Below are 22,348 nucleotides of genomic sequence, written 5' to 3' on the forward strand. Positions count from 1 at the left end.
GGGAAGCTGTTGTTTTAGATAGTGTTGCAATTGTGACACGTGTATACCTGTATCTCTCTTCCCCCTATCCGTTCCCCACCGTTTGCCCATCCTCTTTTTCTTTCTTCCTTTCTTCTTGTCTTTCTTTTTTTCTTTATTATAATTAGTTTTTTTTTTCGGTTTTCTCTTTCCCTCTTGTCCCTCATCTTCCACTCATTTTATTTTAATTCAAGTATACAATAGGTGCTACAGGGAACACCTCACATTTGCTGGGTTTTCCCATCCTCCACTGCCTCATTTCTGTGTGAACTGATTTAGGCTACCTACACTATCCCCCTTCCCCTGCATCTTGATATCCACTATCATCTACTGTCTCTCCTATATTCCACCCCCCACCTCCCGTTCTTTGATCCACAAAGTGTCTAACTCTTAATTTCTAATACCTTTGTTCTGTTTTCTGTCTGTTATCCACTCTTGAAACTCCTACCTTTCTTTTCTTTTTCCCTCTCTCATGAAAACAATAGCTTTGTAGTTCATACCATATTCCTCCCATATTCAGTCATCTACTTCATAAAAGGTACTCTACCTACAGCTATAACTCTATACAATCTACATGAATCTAACCTCCATCCTCCCAGATCTCATATTCTTGCTTTTAAACATACATCACCAATACTACTTTACACTTTTCCCTTGCTTACACAATTGCCTTTCCCCAACACTAATACTTTCCTCTAAAGTGAACTTAACCAACAACAAGTAACTAGAATAAGAAGAAAAAAGTGACAAAGAGAAGATATAACACCTACGCAAAAATAACAACTAATTAACCTCCAAGAGCAGACAAAGAAGCTAACGAACTGATTAAATTAGTCAAAATAAAGAGATGACCAGAAAGCAACAAAAATCTACAAACCAAACCAATAATCAGGAAAACATGGCTGAATCCAATCAACAAACCAATAATCACGAAGGGGAGCAAAACTTGGCACAAGCAATGAAAGATCTCAGAACATTTATCACCGACAAATTTGATGCAGTAATGAAAGAGGTTAACAACATGAAGACATCACTTGGAGGGGAAATTGCAGACATACGCAAAAACATAACAGATATGATGGGAATGAACACCACAGTTCAAGAAATCAAAAATACACTTGCAGCAAATATCAGCAGACTAGAAGAGACAGAGCAGAGAATTAGTGATGTGGAAGACAGTACATCAGAAATCAAACAGATAGTAGAAGGGGTCAATAAGAAGATAGAAAAAATCCAATTAGGACAATGTGATAGCCAGGTCCTGAGCCTCAACAGACTCCAGCACCTACAATCTGATCTATTGGACTTACCACACTCAGCTAAGATGGAGTTGAAGAAGGACAACCACCACACCATGGAGCCTAGAGTGATTACAACTGAAAATGGGAGGATTGCATCCAGCATCCATGTGGAATCTGAGCCTCCTCTTGACATAGAGGTGCAATGGACACAACCAATCCAATGTCCACATAGAAGAGGTGGCATTGGATTGGGAAAAGTGGACATGGTGGACGATGGGTATGGGGAAAGGCAGGAAGAGATGAGAGGTGGAGGCGTCTTTGGGACATGGAGCTGCCCTGGATGGTGCTTCAGAGGTAATCACTGGACATTGTAAATCCTCACAGGGCCCACTGGATGGAATGGAGGAGAGTATGGGCCATGATGTGAACCATTGTCTATGAGGTGCAGAGGTGCCCAAAGATGTACTTACCAAATCCAATGGATGTGTCATGATGATGGGAACGAGTGTTGTTGGGGGGGGGGGGGGAGAGGGGGGTGGGGGGGTGGGGTTGAATGGGACCTCACATATATATTTTTAATGTAATATTATTACAAAGTCAATTAAAAAAAAAAAGATATATAATGACCTGTATCTGTCATTGCAATGTCATTCAGGAAAATTGCTAAGTCTTAGAAATTCCCCCATATTACACCTGTTTTTTCTCTCTCTCTCCCCTCAGAACCTCCAGTGGCCACTGCCTCCACATCAATGATAAAAGTCCTTCCATTGCTAGAATCACAATGTCTATAGTAGAATACCAGTAAGTCTACTCTAGTCCATTATTCATTCCCTAATCCTGAGGATTTGGGGATGGTGATGCCCACTCCACCTTTAATTGAGAGGGGGCTTGGATCCCATAGGAAAAATGGCTGGGACTATCTTGATTGCAGTTGCAGACTCTCTCTGTTCCTTGGGATGGTCATAGTCCATCATCATCTCCCTGCTAGCTGTCCAGGTTGAGTCCAATGAACTGGACAGTAGGTGTGGCTACTCAGTCTTTTAGACTGATAGCAACGTTAGCACATATGTAGGGTAGTTGTCTGAAAGTATCCAAATGTGGATATATGTTGTAGGATAATATACATATTTATTGAATATATATAGTTTAAAGATTAAAATGTATAAATTGATAAAACCATTCTTTTGTACATGTTTATAATTATAACTTACTACAAACATCAATGCTTTTATTTTAGATTTACCAGATTTTTTAATTATGCAAAGTTATGTGACCATAACAATTTTCTCTGTCAGGGAGACAGTGATTGATGTGCACATCCTACTTTGAAAGGCTTGTAATCTGCTAAGTAATCAAATTTGCAAGTGAACACATTATTATCATAGAATAGAATTAAAAATTAAGAGCTTAAAAGGGTATGAAACATGCATGGTTTAAATTAAAAATCCATCAGTATATTAACTAGGAGTAAAATTCAACAAAACTTACCTTAATATTCTGTAACAAGGATTAAGGATTAAGTATGTATAAATCCATCTTGATTTTGGAGAATTAAGCAATGTTTTCCAGAACCTTATCAATGCTTAATAAATAATGAAATATATAGGAACATGGGTTATATAGTATCTAAAATGTGTCAGGTGTTAAAGCCCATATTGAATATTAATAAAATATATTTCTTTTAAGATTTAAAGATGTAATTACATCTTTTTTTGTCACCATAAAATTTTTATTTAAGATAATTCATTATTAATAGTCAAACTACATAAGACAAATCAAATGATCATATGTTTTGTTTTTAAAGATACACAAAATAATATGATTTAAAAATAAGGAAGGAATTATTTCTTTATCAAAGTTTGCTAACTCTAGAATATGGTCAAATCGTTCTATGAGAAAACATTTTCGACATTAAAATTTCGACATTAAAAAAACATTTCGACATTGTGAAAGAGGAAAATTGGCAATACCTAAAATATGTTTGAGTTAAAACATTTTCAGTGTGCATATCTTGCATAACTTTTGTAAAATTTGCATCTAATTCATGTTATTTGAAGCTATTATACTTTTCTAAATCTTAATTTCCTTGATTCATTTATAGTGTATAAAATTCAGTTGGTTTTGTATCAGAGCTAATATCTTATAACTTTGAAAAACTCACTTATTACTGGCTTTTATTTTGCCCTGTAGTTACTGTAGGATAATTTACATATATGAAAATGTGAAAAATGAAGAATAGTTAACATCATTGCAATTTTTGGTAGGAAAAGAAAAGTTGGTACTATATTAGAATAATTTTAAATATAGAAAAGAGAATATGGGATTTGGTTATGTGTGATATGAATATGATTAAGCTCTTAATATTTTTGCTCTTCATTTTTTTTAATTAATAAAGAGAACTTGGCTATGCCATTTAACTAATCTGTGTTCCTCTGTTTACCTTTCTGAACAACAGAGGAACAACTGAGTTGGCAGTTGGAATTACATGAGGTAAAAGTGGGGTAAAAGTGCCTGAAAAAGAACTTTTTAGGAGTAATGTTTCCATAACTTGTTGCACTGCTTTTTTTTTCTTCCATTTTTGTGAATTGGAAAAGAAGTTGTCAATGAATAAAGGAATGGAAAGTGAACCAAGATGGCAAAATTTAGAAAAACAAGTTGAACCCCTCTTCCAGAAGCTGCAGGAAGGCACACAGATTTGCAGGACATATGGGAAGCCATGTGGCCATGGAGGTAATGGGAAGTGTTGGCTGGAGGGGTTAAACAGCCAAGTACCAGGGAAGAGGGAAGCTGTGGCCTGAGCCAGCCAGTGATGAGATGCCCAGCTAGACAACAGGCTGAGGTATTCTCAAGATAGTGTGGGGGTGCCCATACTGGCAATGGAGGAGTGCCTGGCAGCATGGAGATCCAGCCAGTGAGTGAGAAACTAGCCAGATGGAAGAGGCCTGAGACTGAGGACCATTTATTTTATCTTATTTTCTCCCTTTCACCATAGAGTTACCTACAGGGAAGAGGGTTCAGGGAATTGATTGATGTGCCTGGGCAACCTACAAGGAAGAGCCTAGTTGGTTACCTGTGGCCTGAGAAAGAGAGAGGCTGTTTTTTCCCCTTGTTTACTTTCCTCACCTGGGTACATGCAAGGAGGTCTGCTGTGGGATAAATGGTAGGCACAGGCAGCTGATGAAGACCATAGCAGTTTGCTAGTGGTGGCCCGAGAGGGAGACCTGTTTTTTATCCCCTCACTTGTTTCATTCTTTGTTTTCTCTTCCCTCCTCCTTCACGTCCCTTAGGAGAGGCAGTCCGCAGTGGTATTGATTGCTGGGCATTGGTGGCCAACAGGTAGGCACCAGCCAGTTACTGGGGGCCTGAGAGGGACAGAATACTGTTTTTATTGTTCCTTTTCTCTTCTTTTCCTTATTTCTTTTTCTTTCTTCCTTTTCCTCATTTTTATTTCTTTTTTCTTGTCTTTTCCTTTCTCTTTTTATTATTTGTTCTTTTACTTATATTCTTTTTTCTTTCTTTTTCATTTTTCTTTTTTCTCTCATTTTTCTTTTTTATGTTTTCTTTTTTCAGTTAAGCATGGGCAATCTTAAAACTATAAAATAAGAGGAAACAGGTATCCAAGTACTTAGCACAAAGCCTAACAAAAATAAAACCCTACCCAAGACAGAGAAACTGACCAACAGAATAAACCCATCAAGATAAACAGAATACCTAGACATCAGCAAAAAAATAATATAAAATTATATTAAAAAAATATATGGCCCAGTCAAATAAACAAATTGAAATGCAAAAGGAGACTCAGAATATGCAATAAATAATCAAAGATATCCAAAACATCCTAAATCAATTCAATGAGATGATGAAAGGGATAAAGTGTATTAAGAAGACATTGGGTGAAAATATAGAAGAAATTGCAAACATACATAAGAAATAACAGATTTTATGGTAATGAAAGGAAAAATGGAAGAATTTAAGAATATACTAGAACCACACAATAGCAGATTTGAACAGATAAAGGAACAAATTAGCAAAGAAGAAGCTAGGACTTCTAAATTTGCACAGATAGTAGAACAGACGGACAAAACACACACACATACAAAAATCAGCAGGTACTCAGGGAATTGAATGACAACACAAAAGGCACAAACATAACCATTATGTGTTTCCCAGAGGGAGAAGAAAAGGGAAATGGGACAGGAGGAGTGTTAGAGGAAATAGTGGCTCAAATTTTCCCAACAATTATGAGGGACATGTACAAATGTCCAGGAAGTTCAGTATACTCCAAGCAGGAAAAATACCCTGGGAGATCTACTATGAGACACACAATAATCAGATTCTCAAATATCAGAGATAAAGACAGTATCCTGAAAGCAGCAAGAGAAAAGAGATCCATTACACATAAGGACTGCTCAATAAGATTTAATGCTAATTTCTCATCTGAAAACATGGAGGCAAGAAGGCAATGGTAAGACATAGTTAAGGTGCTATAAGAAAAAACAAACAAACCTGTGAACCAAGAATTCTGTATCGAGCACAATTGTCCTTCAAAAATGAGAGAGAGATCAAAATATTCACAAATAGAAATTGAGAAAGTATGTCAACAATAGTCATATTCTTCAAGAAATACCAAAGGAATTTCTGCAGATTGAAAGGAAAAGACAGGAGAGAGAGGTTTGGAGGAGAGTGTAGAAAGAAAGAATATTAGTAAGGGTACCTAAAAAGGGTGTAAAGGCAAACAAAAATAAAATAACATAAACTCCACAAATAAGAGACACAGATTGGCAGAATGGATAAAAATATGACTTATGTATGTGCTGGCTCCAAGAGACTCAACTTAGACCCAAGGACAGAAATAGGTTGCAAGTGAAAGCCTAGAAAATAATATTTCACACCAACAAGAAATATTAAGTTGCTAGGGATGCTATACTAATATCAGACAAAAGAGGCTTAAAGGCAAAAATTTTGTAAAAGACAAAGCAGAGCAGTATATATTAATAAAAGCTGAAATCCACCAAACAGAAAGATCTTATGCACATAAACAGACTGCCCAAAATACATGGGGAAAACACTAGCAAAACCAGGAAGAGAAATATATATCTACTCTAATAGTGAGTGATTGCAATATGCCACTCTCAGAAGCAGAATACCTCAAAAGATGATCAATATAGGAAAAGAGATCTTGAAAAATACTTTACATGATCTAGATGTAATAGATGTGTTAAAAGCATTGCACCACAAAACAGCAGAATATGCATTCTTCTGGAACGCTCATGCATCATTCTCCAGGAAAGACTATATGTTGGTCATAAAACAAACCTCAGTGAGTTTAGAAAGATTGCAATTACACAAAGCTCAATCTCTGACCACAAATGAATGAAGGTAGAAATCAATAAAGGGTGGAGAACTGAAAACTTCACAAACATATGGAAGTTAAACAATGCACTCACTCTATCAGAGGTCCAAGGAAGAAATTGCAAGTCAAATCAGTAAATATCTTGAAGAGAATGAAAATGAACAAACAACATATCAAAACTTATGGAACTTAAGGACGACAGTGCTGAGAGGGGAATTTATAGCCTTGAATGCCTACATTATAAAAGAAGAAAGAACAAAAATCAAAGACCTTACATCTGGAGTAAGTAGAAAAAAAGACAAAATACTATACAAAAACAAGCTGGTGGCAAGAAATCACAAAGATTAGAGCAGCATTAAATGGAATTGAGAATAAAAAAAAACAATAGAGTATATTAACAAAACCTATAGCTGATATTTTGATATGATTAATAAAACTGACAAAACCTTAGCTAGAATAATGAAGAAAAAATAGAGAAGATACAAGTAAATAAAATCAGATAAGAGAGAGGAGATATCACCACTGACCCCAGTAAACCAAAGGGAATCCTAAGAGTATTCTAGGAAAAATTAATGCAAATAGATTGTAAAACAAGTTTCTAGAAACTCATAAGCAGTCTGTACTGATGAAAATAGATATAGAATATCTCAAAGACCAGTCACTAGTAATGAAAGTGAGTCCATCATCAAAAACCTCCCAACAAAGAAAAGCACAAGAGCAGATGACTTCATGGGTGAATTTCACCAGTGATTCTGAAAAGAACAAACACTAATCCCACTCAAACTCTTCCAGAAAATTGCCAACATCACCCTAATTCCAGAGCTACATAAGGATGCCATTTTTTAAAAATTACAAAACAGCCTCTCTAATGAGAACTTAGATGTAAAAGCCCTCAACATAATACTTGCAAACTGAATCCAATAGTGCATCACTCAAATTATACACCATGATCAAGTTGGTTTTATCTCAGGTATGCAAGGATGTTTCAACATAAGAAAATAAATTAATGTAATACATCACACCACATTAACAGATCAAAGAAAAAAATTACATGATCATTTCTATTGATGCAGAAAAGGCATTCGACAAAATTCAGCAAAGTTTCTTGATAAAAACATTTTGAAAGATAAGAATAGAAGGAAACTTCCTCAACATGATAAAGGGTGTATATGAAAAACCCACAGCCAACATCATACTTAATGATGAAAAGCTAAAATTTCCCTCTTAGATCTGGACAAGACAAAGATGTCCGCCGTTACCACTCTTATTTAGCATTCTGTTAAAAATTCTTGCTTGAACACTTAGGCAAGATATGTATATCTCCAAGACATCCAAATTGGAGAGGCAGAAATAAAACTGCCACTATTTGCAGATGAAATGATCTTATATATAGAAAGTCCTGAAAAATCTACTACAAAGCTACTAGAGCAGATAAATGTGTTCAGTAAGGTGTCAGGATATAAGATCAACATGCAAAAATCAGTACTGTTTGTTTATACCTATAATGAGCAATCTGAAGAGAAAAGAGAGGAAGAATTGTATTTAAAATAGCAATTAAAGAAACAAATATCTAGGAATAAATTTAACAAAGTATGTAAAGAACTTGTACACAGAAAACTACACAGCCTTGCTAAAAGAAATAATAGAAGGCATAAATAAATGAAGGCTGTTTCATGTGCATGGATTGAAAGAATAAACATAATTAAGATGTTATTTCTACTTAAATTGATTTACAGATTTAATGAAATCCCAATAAAAATTCCAACAGCATTTTTACATAAATGGAAAAGCCAATTATCAAATTTATTTGGAATGGTAAGTGGCCCCAAATAGTCAAAAATACTTGAAAAGGAAAAATGAAGTTGAAGGACTCATGTTACCTGACTTTAAAACATACTACAAAGATACAGTGGTTAAAACTGCATGATATTGACACAGTAATACACACATTGACAGATGGAACTGAATTGTGAATTCAGAAATAGACACATAAATCTACATCCAAAATATATTTGAAAGGGTTGTCAATTCCTCTCAACTGAGACGAACTAGTCTTTCTAACAAATGCTTCTGGGAACCTGGATATTCATATCCAAAAGAATGAAAGAGGACCCCTAGCGCATACCTTATATAAAAATTAAGTCAAGACGGATCAGAAACTCAAATATAAGAGTCAGAACCATAAAGCTCCTATGATGAATTGATAAGCAAATGTGATGTATATATATGATGGAATATTATTCAGCTGTAAAAAGGAATGGAGTACTGGAATATGTGACAACATGGATGAATATTGAGGACCTTATGTTGAGTGAAATGAACCAGCTAAAAATGGACAGGCATGGCATAATCTAACTATTATGCATTAAGATATTGAGCAGACTCAAGGAGATAGAGTATGGAAGATAGGTTTCCATAAGCTACAATGGGAGGACAGATTCATGAGCCAAAGCGTAATCTATGTACAATTTATAATTGGGTTGATTGTACGTTTGGAAATGGATGGAGGTGATGGTGTTGCAGTGATATGAGTATAATTAACAGCACTCAATGGTATCTGTGAATGTGGCTGAAAGGGGAAGTTTTGGGCCATTTGTGATGCTAGAAGGAAAGCCAAATGATAAAACTAGTGATTGTGGAAATCAGTGAAGGAGTGGCCAAAGATTGTGATTAAGAATACAAATATAAAAATGTTATTTCTTGACTTTTACAAAGGTATATAACTATACAGAATGTTGATTGTTGGGTGAAACATGGGAAAAACACACCTAAAGCATACTTCTATGGGATATGAATGTATTTGTATTCATAGGTATATTTTCTCAACAGATAGAAGCACACACAGTAGCTAACAAAATATTAAATTTCCATTCTGAGTAAGTACTGTTATTTTCTAAAATAAAATGGCAAAAAATCTCAAGAATACATAACCCATGCCTAACAAAAGAAAACAGGCTGATATGCCAAGCCCTCTATCTTATTGCCTGAAGTTATGAACCTTATTCTTATAAAAATCGAACTTAGCTTGATTATAATGAATATCTGGGTTACCTCCTGAAAACCATGTTACTCAAATGTTACCTTTACCTAAGCCAAACTCAGTAAATGAAGTCCTTACCTTCCTCTGGATGTTGGGCATGACTCACAGGGATCAGCCTCCCAGGCACCAAGGTATTATTACCAAGAACTAACCAGTGACGCATGTGGAAAAAGCTTGACTAAAGGGAAAAAATTAACTAAAAAAGAGTTTTTATGGTTAAGATATTTCAAAATGAGTTGGGAGTTCACTCCAGTGGTTATATTTATGTAGGTTTCAGGTAGATTTCAGTAACTGCCACAGTAAACAAAGTCTCAAACTACAAGTTCTTAACCTGTTTTTTTTTTTTTTTTTTTTATGAACCCCTTTACCAGTCAGGTGAAAACCACAGACCCCTTCTCAGAATGTAGTGGCAGATAGTTTTATTACACTCAACATCACCATGTCTTTAAATTAAATTTCTGGATTAAAAATTAAGTTTTATAAATTTCTGATAATTTTGAAACCTGATAATCTAACATGGTTCAGCATTGGTACAACAGTCATTTTTGGCAAACATTTAGAAATTCAGAATTTCCCATGGCAACATAAAACCTTCTCCACCATCCTTACAAACCTTATTATAGACAATTGTCCACTGCACTAAGAACATGCTACATGAAGTTAAAAATCATACTCATTCCACACTATCCTGGTTATTACTTAATAAATATATCAAACTTTTACAAATATGTCCCCACAAGAATATTTTTTTAAACATAAAATAAAATTACAAAAGAAATTAGTTATATGTTGAAAAACTGTTACTAAAATAAAAACATATTATACTATACATATGTGCTTTTTTCTTAACACTTTATTTTTAATATATTTTTTATTTTTTAAAAACATACATAGATTACACAAAATGTTACACAAAAAAATATAAGAAATTTCAATATGCCCCACTACCCATAACTCCCACTCTTCCCCACATTAAAAATTTCTTTCATTAGTGTGGTACATTCATTGCAATTGATGAACACATTTGAAGGATTGCCACTAAGCATGGATTATACTTGGGATTGTAATATACACTCTCTACTCTCATTTCTGTAGATTATGGCCTGATATATAATGGCTTATATTTGTCACTGCAATGTCATCCAGGACAATTCCAAGGCCTGAAAATGCCCCCATATTACACCTCTTTTTCCCTCTATCTGCCTTCGTCACCTACAGTGGTCATTGTCTGCACATCAATGATACAATTTCTTCCATTGCCAGAATCTCAGTAAGTCTATGGTAGGATACCAGTAATCTATTCTAGCCCATATTTTATTCCCCAATCCTGAGGATTTTGATAAAGTGATGCCCACTTCACCTCTAATTGAGAGGAAGCCTCAATCCCATAAGGCTGATGGATGGGACTCGCTTGCAGATGTAGACGCTCTTGGTTCCTCGGTATGGCAGTTGTCCAAACTCACCTCCTTGTTAGTTGCCACAGGGGTGTCCAATGAACTGGAGAGTAAGTGTTGCAACTCCACTGAGAATCAGGGCCCAGCTGACACATGGACAGCCTGGAGATTCAATTCTCTTGGATGTACACCTACCAACTCCAGCACCAAATATAGGTTCAAATAGAAAGGAGAGAAAATGTCCATTTGAGAAATCACAACTGAGTGCAACTCTGCCACAATTGGGAGCACAAACTCCAAATTAGGGCCTACTGGAAAGGCACCAAACTCCTGAGCTATCTGCCATAACCATAAGACCTGGGTGTCTCCAGAACTCTCAGGAGTCCCACCATTGGGAGTAGTATCTACTTTGGCAGTCTATGAAATCTTGCTGAGACATGCATAAGCATTATCTCTGTGTTGACCTCCTGACTCACTTTGAAGAGACTTTGAAGTCTCTTAGCAGATAAATGCATTTGCCTTTACCTTTTCCCCCTTTTATTCAAGGTCTTTTTCCAGTTGCATTGTTCATTGGTGTTTGGTAGTAATCCCTCTGTGCCAGGGATGCTCATTCCTGGGAGGTATGTCCCATACTGGAGGGAAGATAATGCATTTCTATGCTGAGTTTGGCTTAGAGGGAAGCCACATTTGAGCAACATGTAGATTCACAGGAGGTAACTCTCAGGTACTCTACAGCACTAGACTAAGTTGCAAATTCAAGAACAAAGGCTCATAAACATTATTGTCCATAACAAGGTCCCATCAATGGACCATCTTTCTTTACTAGTCATTGCCCTGCACTTGGGGAATTGTTGCTGTTCCATTAGAGAATGTGGCAGAGCTCCTCAGGATGGGAATTCAATAATTCTTTTGGTTATTGTGTGAATCTGCACCCACTGTGACAATGCCCCATGAACATTTTAACAGATATATGTACCTTATATGTATGCCTAGGTGAACTTCCTCCCATGTATCCCCCATAACTGACACCCCACACCAATGATTCTCCCCTCCCACAGTTGAAACATTTTTGAGTGCAAAACTTCTTAAAAAATGAAGCCAATAAAATAGCCAAATAAAAATATAAGAAAATGAAATAATAATGATAGGTTTAAACTTAAGAAATGAAATACATAATAATTTAGAAAAACTACAAAGTAAAAATTAAATATCAGAATATTAAAAAATAATGAAAAGTTTTTTTAAAATTTTGATGTTTTGCCTTTTTTTGTCTTTATTTATTTATTTAATATTACATTAAAAAAATATGAGGTCCCCATATACCCCCACCCCCTCACCTCACTCCTCCCCTCATAACAATGATCTCCTCCATCACTGATGTTTTGCTTTTATCACTGTAATATCTGTTTTCCTGTATGTACAGTGAAAATTTCTTCCATTTCTTTCCCAGTATCTTTTTTTTTTTTCATTTTGTCTTCAAAGAAATTTTATATCACAGTAAAGTTACATACAAATCACAGGGGACTTCCATATACCCAACATCCTCCGCCTTTTCCCCCTTCCCATATCGATAACCTTTTTATATGTGGATGGTACTTTTGTTACAACTGATGTACAAAGACTGAAACAAAGTCACCAACAATGGTCAATGATCTGCATTATCTTTAGACCATACACTTTTATAAATATTTGATGAAGTTCAACATGTCCTGTATCCATCATTGCAAGATCATGCAGAACATTTCTCTTGCCCCTGAAATATCCCCTCTTCTATCTACTCTATTCCTGACTCCCCATCCCTTCAAGGCCCACAGTGACCAACAGACTTCACTTCTTGAAGTGCAAGATTCATAATTACTTCCAAAAACACTGAGGGCTTGACACACTAGTTTGTCCTCCCCTATTAGGAACTACTAATGCTCTTGAAAGACACACACCCCTCTTTTGAGAACATATCAAATCTCCCCAGGATGGGAGTCCAAATCCTTCCTTCTCATTATGTGAGTCTCCCCCCACTGATGCAACACACTATGACAAAATGATCACTCATGCATTCTCTAGACTACTGTCCCAGGTGCCCCTCCATTCAACACCTTAAACCAGTAACCCTTCCTTGTCATATTGCCAAAAGAGTTTTCCCAACACTGTACTTTATTTTTTTTAAAGATTTATTTTTATTTATTTCCTTCCTCACCCCCCAGTTGTCTGCTCTCTGTGTCCATTCAGTGTGTGTTCTTCTGTGACTGCTTCTATCCTTATCAGCAGCAACTGGGAATCTGTGCTTCTTTTTGTTGCATCATCTTGTTGTGTCAGCTCTCTGTGTGTGCAGCAACATTCTTGGGCAGGCTGTGCTTTCTTTTTCACTGGGCAGCTCTCCTTATGGGGAACTCTCCTTGCACATGGGGCTCCCCTATGCGGGGGACACACTTGCATGGCAGGGCACTCCTTGCACACATCAGCACTGCACATGGGCCAGCTCCACATTGGTCAAGAAGGCCCGGGGTTTGAACCACAGAACTCCCCTATGGTAGGTGGACGCCCTATCCATTGGGCCAAGTCTGCTCCCCCCAACGTTGTACTTTCAACCACATATCTGCCAATCCCAAGTCTTCACCTGCTTCCTCCCACAGCCCTACCCCAGTTCTATGGACCTTCCAACCCACCCCCACTACCCTACCCCAGTCAAATTTGCACCACCCAACCCAATAGTATCACTACACCTGTCATATCTCTTCACTGCCTGTCATATCTCTATACTGCACAACTACTCACTTCCACCTTGTCATATATTTCACCCATATTGGCATTAGTTCACAACCTTTTCCCTTTCTATTTTCTGTAAACCTATCTTCCAGACTCTAGCTCTCTGATACAGCTCAATTTGTTCCTTGGTCAGTCTATCTATCCTTGTGCCAAAACCATGCAGTTTTAACTACTGTAGCTTTGTAATAAATTTTAAAGTCAATAGTGTGTTCCTCTGATTTCATTTTTCTTTTTCAATATGTCTTTGACTATTCAGGGCTTATTGCCCTTCTAAATCAATTTCATAGTTTTTCCAATTCATTTAAAAAATGCCAAGTTTGTTTTTTATTGGAACTGAATTAAATTTGCAGATCAGTTTGGGTAGGACAGAGGTCATAAGGTTGTTTAGTCTTCCAAGCCATGAACAGGAAATATTCTTCCATTTATGTAAGTCTTCCTTGATATCCTTTAACAGTGTTGTGCATTTTTCTATGTATAAGTCATTTACATCTTTAGTTAGATTTATTTGTAGGTATTTGATTCTTTTAGATGCTATTGTAAGTGGGATTTTTTTCTTGATTTCCTCTTCAGATGACTCATTACTGGCGTAGAGAATGCTCCTAATTTTTGTGCATCGATCTTATAACTGTGACTTTACTGAACACATTTATAATCTCTAGAAACTTTGATGTAGTTTTCTCATAGCTTTCTTTTATAAGATCACGTCGTCTGGAAATAGTGAAATTTTTACTTCTTCCTTTCCAAATTTGATGCCTTTCATATCTTTTTCTTGCCTAAGTGCAAAAGCAAGTACTTGTAACACAAAGTTAAATGGGAACAGTGATAGTGGGCATCCTTGTCTTGTTCCCAATCTTATCAGGAAAGATTTTAGGATTTCAACATTGCATATGATATTAGCTGTGCATTTTTCATATATACCCTTTACGTGTTGAGGAAGTTTCCTTCTATTCCTACCCTTTTAGTGTTTTTATCAGAAAAGGGTGCTGTATTTTCTTGAATGCTTTTTCTGTGTCTGCGATGGCTTGCTCGGTCGGTAGAGGTGGGGTCTGGCTGCGGACGAAGGGTCGGTCCAGCTTTGGACGAGGGGTCGGTCCCGCTTGGGATGAGGGGTCGGTCCCACTTGGGACGAGGGGTCGGTCTGGCAGCAGACGAGGGGTCGGTCTCACAGGGGTTGCGCAGTTCGGCTGACGGGGTCGCCCGGCGAAGCCGGCGATGAAGGGGTCGCCCGGAGAAGCAGGCGACGAACTGGGGACAAGGGAGGCCAGGCCCTTGTTGGGGGCTCTCAGGACTGGAGGGCGCACGGCAGAAGAACTACCGCGGAGACAAGGTAAACATGCAAGTCCAACTTTATTGAGGGAGAGGCAACAGTTTTATAGGGGCTGGGGAAGGCTGATTGGTCGAAGCCACGCCCTGTTCTGATTGGTTGCCAGCGAAAGGTCAGTGGGCGGTACTGGACGGGGGAGGGGTGGTGGTTAGGGATTGGCTGTCGCTGTTGCTGGGGGAAGGGGCAGGGTTTAGGGATTGGTGGCTGCTGTTGCTGGGGTGGAGGGCAGACTTGAGTTTCCCGCCCACGCCTGGCTGTTGCTGCTGTCGGGGGGAGGGAAAAGGGCAGACTGGATTTTTCCGCCCTGCCTGGCTGTTGCTGCTGTTGGGGGAGGGGAAAAGGGCAGACTGGAATTTTCCACCCTGCGCCTGTGCAGGGAGAAAGAAGAAGAAGGGTGCCGCCCCACAGGCATCGTGTGGCGCCATCCGGGAGGAGGGGCGGCCACGGAAGCATGGCTGCCAAGAAGGGGAGACCTGAGGGCACTCTGCGCCCATGCCAAGCTCCGTTCAGGGGTGGTGGTGAGTCCGACCAGCCACCCTATTATGGGGGCAGTGGCTTGGCCTGCTGCGGCTGCTCCCCCGCCAGGCCAGCAAACCACACTTCAGCCCGAGGGGTGACCACATGTGTCTATAGATATGATCATGTGATTTTTTTCTTTCAGTCTGTTATATGGTGTATAGCATTTATTGATTTTCTTATATTGAACCATTCTTGCATACTAAGGATGAAACCCACTTAGTCATGGTGTATAACTCATTTGATGTGTTGTTGAATAAAATTAGCAAGTATTTTTTTGAGCATTTTAGCATTTAGTTTCCTTGGAGCATTTGGTTTGGAATTTTACTTTCTTGTGCTGTCTTTGTTTGGCTTTGGTATTAGTGTAATGTTTGCATCATAGAATGAGTTAGGCAATGTTCCTTCTACTTCTATGTTTTGGAAGAGTTTAAACAGGATTGGTGTTAGTTGTTTTTTTTTTTTTTAAGATTTATTTTACTTATTTATTTCTCTCCTGTTCCCCCTCTCCCCCACCCCTGTTGTCTGTTCTCCGTGTCCATTTTCTGTGTCTTCTTTGTCCGCTTCTGTTGTCATCAGCAGCATGGAAATCTGTGTTTCTTTTTGTTGCATCCTCTTATGTCAGCGCTCTGTGTGTGTGGCACCATTCCTGGGCAGGCTGAACTTTCTTTAGTGCTGGGCAGCTCTCCCTATGGGGCGCACTGCCTGTGTGTGGGGCTCCCCTATATGGGGGACACCCCTGTGTGGCAGGGCACTCCTTGTGTGCATCAGCACTGTGCGTGGGCCAGCTCCACATGGGTCAAGGAGGCCCAGGGTTTGAACCGCAGACCTCCCATGTGGTAGACAGATGCCCTAACCACTGGGCCAAGTCCGCTGCCTGGTGTTATTTCTTTCTTAAAAGTTTGATAGAATTCACCAGTAAAGCCATCTGGTACTGGGCTCTTCTTAGTTGGGAATTTTTGGATGACAAATTCAATCTCATTACTTGTGATTGGTCTGTTGAATTCATGAATTTCTTCTTTTGTCAATGTAGGCTGGTTGTATATTTCTAGGAATTTGTCTATTTCCTCTAAATTACCCTTCTTGTTGGCATATAATTTTTCAAAATATGCTTGTATGGCACTCTATTTCTGTGAGGTCAGTGGTGAGATCCCTTTCCTCATTTATTTTGTGTATTTGTGTCTTCTCCTTTTTTGTCTTTGTTAGTCTAGCTAATGGTTTGCCAATTTTATCGGTCATCTTGAAGAACAGGCTTTTGGTTTTATTTTTTTCTAGGGTTTTTTATTTTCTATTTTATTTAGTTCTGATCTAATCTTTGTTATTTCCTGTTTCTACTTCTTTTAGGTTAGTTTGTTGTTTTTTTCTAATTCTTCTAGGTGTGCAGTTAGGTCTTCAATTTTAGCTGTTTCTCCTTTTTAATATATGCGTTTATGGCTATGAATTTCCCTCTCAGTACAGCTTTTCCTACATCCCATAGGTTTTGATATGTTGTGTTGTCATTTTCATTCATTTCAATGTAGTTACTGTTTTCTTCTGAAATTTCCTCCTTGACCCACTGTTTGTGTGAGAGCGTGTTATTTAGCTTCCATATATTTGTGCCTAATCTGGTTCTCTGGCAGTTACTGACTGTAAATAGGCCCTTGGAAGGTTATTAAGCACTTCCTACTGCCTACCTCCTTTAGGGAAGTTGGAATGTTGATAGTTTTCAGTACTGGAGAAATGAATTGCTTGGCTCCACCTTCTCCCAGTCCAAGTTTCTCTCTCCTAGTTCACTTAGGTAAATCAGGCTGCTTCAGCAGATTTGCCTCTCCCTTATTCCCAGTCACCTCTTGCCAGCTGGTATGCTCCCTAAAGTTGAAATGGGATTGAGGTAACCAAACCCACAGAAAGGAAACCCTTCTCCCCCTTCAACAGAACCTCTTACACCCACAGAACCCTCCCTCTCACTTGGTGGCTGGTGGGAGTCAAGCAAAAATCACAGCAGATTTTTGACTTGAGGGTGAGACTTAGCCACCCACTATTTCCAGCCAGCAGATGACAAATTCACAGTTTTCCCTTGGGCTTTTTATTCCTTTGTCCTATTCCCTCCAGCTTGTTGCCCTGAAGCCTCATGTTCTGTGGGTTCCCAATACAGCTCAGTCAGGCAGGATCTTGCCCCTTCACAGCCATTTTTGTGAGAGAGGTAGTGAGTGCCTACTTAAACTGATGCCATCTTGCCTTCTGTTTTTAATCATACTTTTTAAAAACTAGCACCATACCTTACAGTTTTCAATATACATTTACAATTAATTGATGTCTACTTCCAAAGAAATCTATATTCCTTCAAGGATAATGCAGGCCCCTTAAAATAAGGCATTTCCAATTCTTCCCTTCTATCCCTCTAAAAATGATGTCTTTTATTTCACTTTTATTAATTCTATAACCATTCATACATTATTCCTTGAAACAAATATTTTTCTTTCTTTTTAATTCAGAAAAATAGGAGTAAATATATTTTTACCTTCATTCACTGGTTTTCTAATGTTCTTCCTTTGTTTATGAAGATTCATGTTTCTGGCCTATATCATTTTCCTTCACTCTGTAGAATTTCTGTTGACATTTCTGCAGAGTAGAATCACTGAGAGAGTGAATTCACGCAATTTTCATTTCTTTGAAAAAAATCTTTGTCTTTCACCTAGAAAGTTCATTTCACTGAATATAACATTCTACTTTCTTATTTTTCCTCAGCTTTTTTGTTTACCTTCAGTGCTTCTACTCTACTTTCATTTTACTGAACTAATTTCTAACAAGTCGAATGAAATTAATCTTATTCCTCTACAATAAAGATTTTTCTTCCCCCTATTTTTTTATTTCAAGATTGTGTTCTTTTTAAATTTCTGAAGTTTAAACATAAATTATCTTGTTGAAGTTTTCTAATAATTATTCTGACTGGCATTCTCAGAGGTTGCTAATTTTCCCTTTTTCTTCAGTCATTAATTTTAAAGACTTCATGACCATAATTATTATAACTATTTCTTCTTTTCTGCCCTGTGCTTTCTCCTTCTTACATCCCAATTTCACCTTTTGAAATTGATCCACATTGCTGGGACATGTTGGGGTTACCTTTTTTTTTTTTTTTTACAGAAGTTGTAGGTCTGCAGAAAACAAATTCATGAGGAAAAAAAGGGGTTTTAAACTATTTTCTCTTTGTATTTAAGTGTGGGAAAATTCGATTCATATAGTCAACATTACTGATTCCTACCTCAGTCACGTTCAGCCCATTGCTTAGCTGATCAAAGGCATTCTTTGTTTCTGTAAAGCATTTTTACTTACTAGCATTATCTTTGATTATTCTTTATTAGAATTCTATTCTCTGTGCTTACTTTACTGATCTTGTTTTTGTTTACTTTTTCCATTAAAAACTTCAACATATCAATCATAAATTATTTTAAATTCACTGTCTAGTGATTATAAATCACATGTCATATAAGCTATTAATATGATTTAAATATATTAAAATAATCTCAGATAATAAAAATGTATTTTTGATAGAGGAAATCTCTAAGGGAGTACCAATGTTGGAGCATGAATATATATTAAATAAACTAAAAACTCAACAAGTTGACACAACTAAGAAGAAAGATAGGACAGGGTAAAGAATTAGTGAACCTCTGATAAAATAATAGAAACTATGTTATGTGAACAGCCGAGAAGAAATAGGATGATAAAATTTATTGACTCCAAGTTCCTCTGAACTATAATGAAAGGTATAATATTCATGTCACAGAGTCTTAGAAGGAGAGTAGAAAAGGTTTGGGCTGAAAAACTATTTAAGTAAATGTTTTAGTTTGCTAAAGATGCTGAAAGCAAAATACCAGTAATGGTTTGACTTTTATTTTAGGAATTTATTAGGGTAAAATCTTATATTTCTGAGGCTGAAAAAATGTTCAAATCAAGACATCATCACAGATACTGTCTCATAAAATTTGGCTACAGGTGACCATGGACTCCTGCCTTATGACAAGGCAAAGCAGTGTCTCTGCCAGTCTCTCTGTCTTCTCCTCCAGGCTCTTTTCCTCCCTGAGTTTGTCCATGGATGACCAAGCACAAAGCAGTGTTCTTTCTCTTCAGCTTTGAGCTCCTCCATGTGTCTAGGCTCTCATGGGCCTCTTGCCTCTGTGTTCTGCATAGTCCAGCCTCTGGCCTTCCTATCAGCCTCTTATGGTTTCTCTGTCTCTCTGAGGCTGTAGGAGATCCTGGACTCTGTCTGTTGTCACATGACAGGGTGAAATGGCAGTTGTCTTTGTATGGTTCTCCTTTCAGGTCTAAATTTATATGACTCCAACAAAAGGGTGGAGAACTAATCTAAATTATGTCTCACTTATATAGTCCAATCATAGACCCTAAAGTGATATAATCAAAAGTGATCTAATAAAAACTGACTCTAATGCAGTCAGTTACCAGAATGGATTAGTTCCAATAACATGATGCTTTCTGGGATTCACAAAATCTTCAAACTGTCACATAAATAATCACTAAAACTTCTATAATTTTAAAAAAGATAAAAGAAGCTTAGAAAACATCAAAGAGAATAAATTCAAAGAAATACACATTGACACTCACAATTTCCATAACCAACTTCTCAAAACTAAAACAAAGAAAATATTTTTGAAGAAGTAAGAGTGAATCAACACTTCTCTTATAGGTCTAACACTATATAAATGAGAGTGAACCTATCTTTAGAAATTTTGGAGGCCAGAAAAAATTATTGCATCATTTTACAAGTGAAAACAGAAACTAGCTGCCAACAATGTATTCTTTATCCAGTGAAATAATGGGAAACCAAGACATTGTCACATGAAGTAAGGCTAGTGGAATGTGGCACCAGCAGGCTTATCATATATGAGTGGCTTAAGAAAAAATATAAACTGCAATGAAAAGATAAAACAAGGAATATTTGAACATCAGGAAGGAGTAAAGAAAACTGGAAAATTAAAAAGTTTGGTAAATCATTCTCTTCCTTGGTAATATTAATTAAGTATGATATTTGAAGCAAACTTATACACTGATGTGTTTCTCAAAGAATTAAGGGGAAGAGTTTATATAAATATATTGTAAATGAGAAGGCTAAAAAGGTGCTCTTGGAGGTAAGAGGACTATGCCTTACTTTAACTAAGAAATATCAGTACCTTTAGACTGTTAAGTCTTTTTTCCAAATGTATCATAGGTTGATGCTTGGTACTTATCTCTCAGTGCCAGGGAGGCTTATCCCTAACAGTTATCATCCATGCTAGAGGGAAAGTAGCAAGTTTATTTGGTGAAGTTGGCTTAGAGTTAGACCACAATTAATTAACAAGGAGGATTTCAGGATGTAACTATTAGAAAATATTTTCAATTTTACAAGAATAAGGTTCAGACTTATAAGCATTAATATTGAAGGCTTGGTATATTGATCTGATTTCTTTTATTAGGTATTCTTTATGTACTCTAGAGATTCTTGCCACTCTATTTGAGAACATAGCAGGACTCCTCAAGTTGGGGTTTTAATATTTTGTTTCCCAAAAGGGAGAAACATGAAACACAAAAAAAGTTATTAGAGCTAAGAGATTTCAAAGTGAGTTGGGAGGTCATTCCATAGGTAATGCTTATGCACATCACAGGCAGATTTCACTAACTGCCACATTAAACAAAGCATCATCCTGGGGTACTCCTAAGGGCCCTTGAAGCATGTCAGTACTATAGGCAAGGCACACCACCCCATGAAATCTGCACCCAGTAAGTGGATCTTACCTTGGAATAAATGATAAACTATTTCTAAAATGTAACAGGGTTAGACTCATTTATAATCTTCCTCCACATAATTTTTCTATCCTTTTTATTTGAACCTATAAATAGCACTATACCCATTCAATATGTGTTCCTGATACTTAAATCCTTGATCTGTTCATATGCTGTTGAGTCCTGAATCTCAGAGTTGCAGACAACTCTCCAGTTCATTGGACTTGCCCAGGACAATGAACAAAATTATTGTGATGGATAACCTTCCTCCCCAAGTCAAAAATCTACAACTGCAAGCAAAACAGTTCCTTTCATCTGCCCCATAAGATTTATGCCCTCTTTCAATTGGAAGCAGAGTTGGTGTCACCACCCCAAAATCTTCAAGATTGAAGAATGAACAAATTATAAGGGAGAATACAACCATGGATCAAATTAGAATTATTATTAGTATAGGAGCAAAAGAACTTGTAACTTTGATATAAAGGGTATAAAGATAATAGTTAACAGATATTCTGAGGGGAGGGGTAGAGGAGAATAGGTGGAACATAAGGCATGCTTAGGACACTGGAATTGTTCTGCATAGTAACACAATGACAGATACAGATCGTTATACATTTTGTCAAACCCTATAAAGCTGCATGGTGCAAAATGTAAACAATAATTTAAACTATAGATCTTGTTAGGAGCAGTGCTTCAATATGTTTTCATTAATTGTAACAACTGTGCCATGCTAATGTAAGATGTTATTAATAGGGGAATGTGGAGGGGGGAGGGAGTGAAGCATATGGGAATACCCTATGCTTTTGATGTAACACATGGAATCTAAAACATCTTTAAAAATAAAGTTATTTATATGGAAAAACTGATACAGTGGATATTTTTTAAAGATGAAAATTTATGCTCTCTAAAAAACCTCACTGCAAATATAATTAGGTATAGTCAAAA

Source organism: Dasypus novemcinctus, chromosome 22 (genome assembly GCF_030445035.2).
Source record: "Dasypus novemcinctus isolate mDasNov1 chromosome 22, mDasNov1.1.hap2, whole genome shotgun sequence".
In the NCBI taxonomy this organism is placed as follows: Eukaryota; Metazoa; Chordata; class Mammalia; order Cingulata; family Dasypodidae; genus Dasypus; species Dasypus novemcinctus.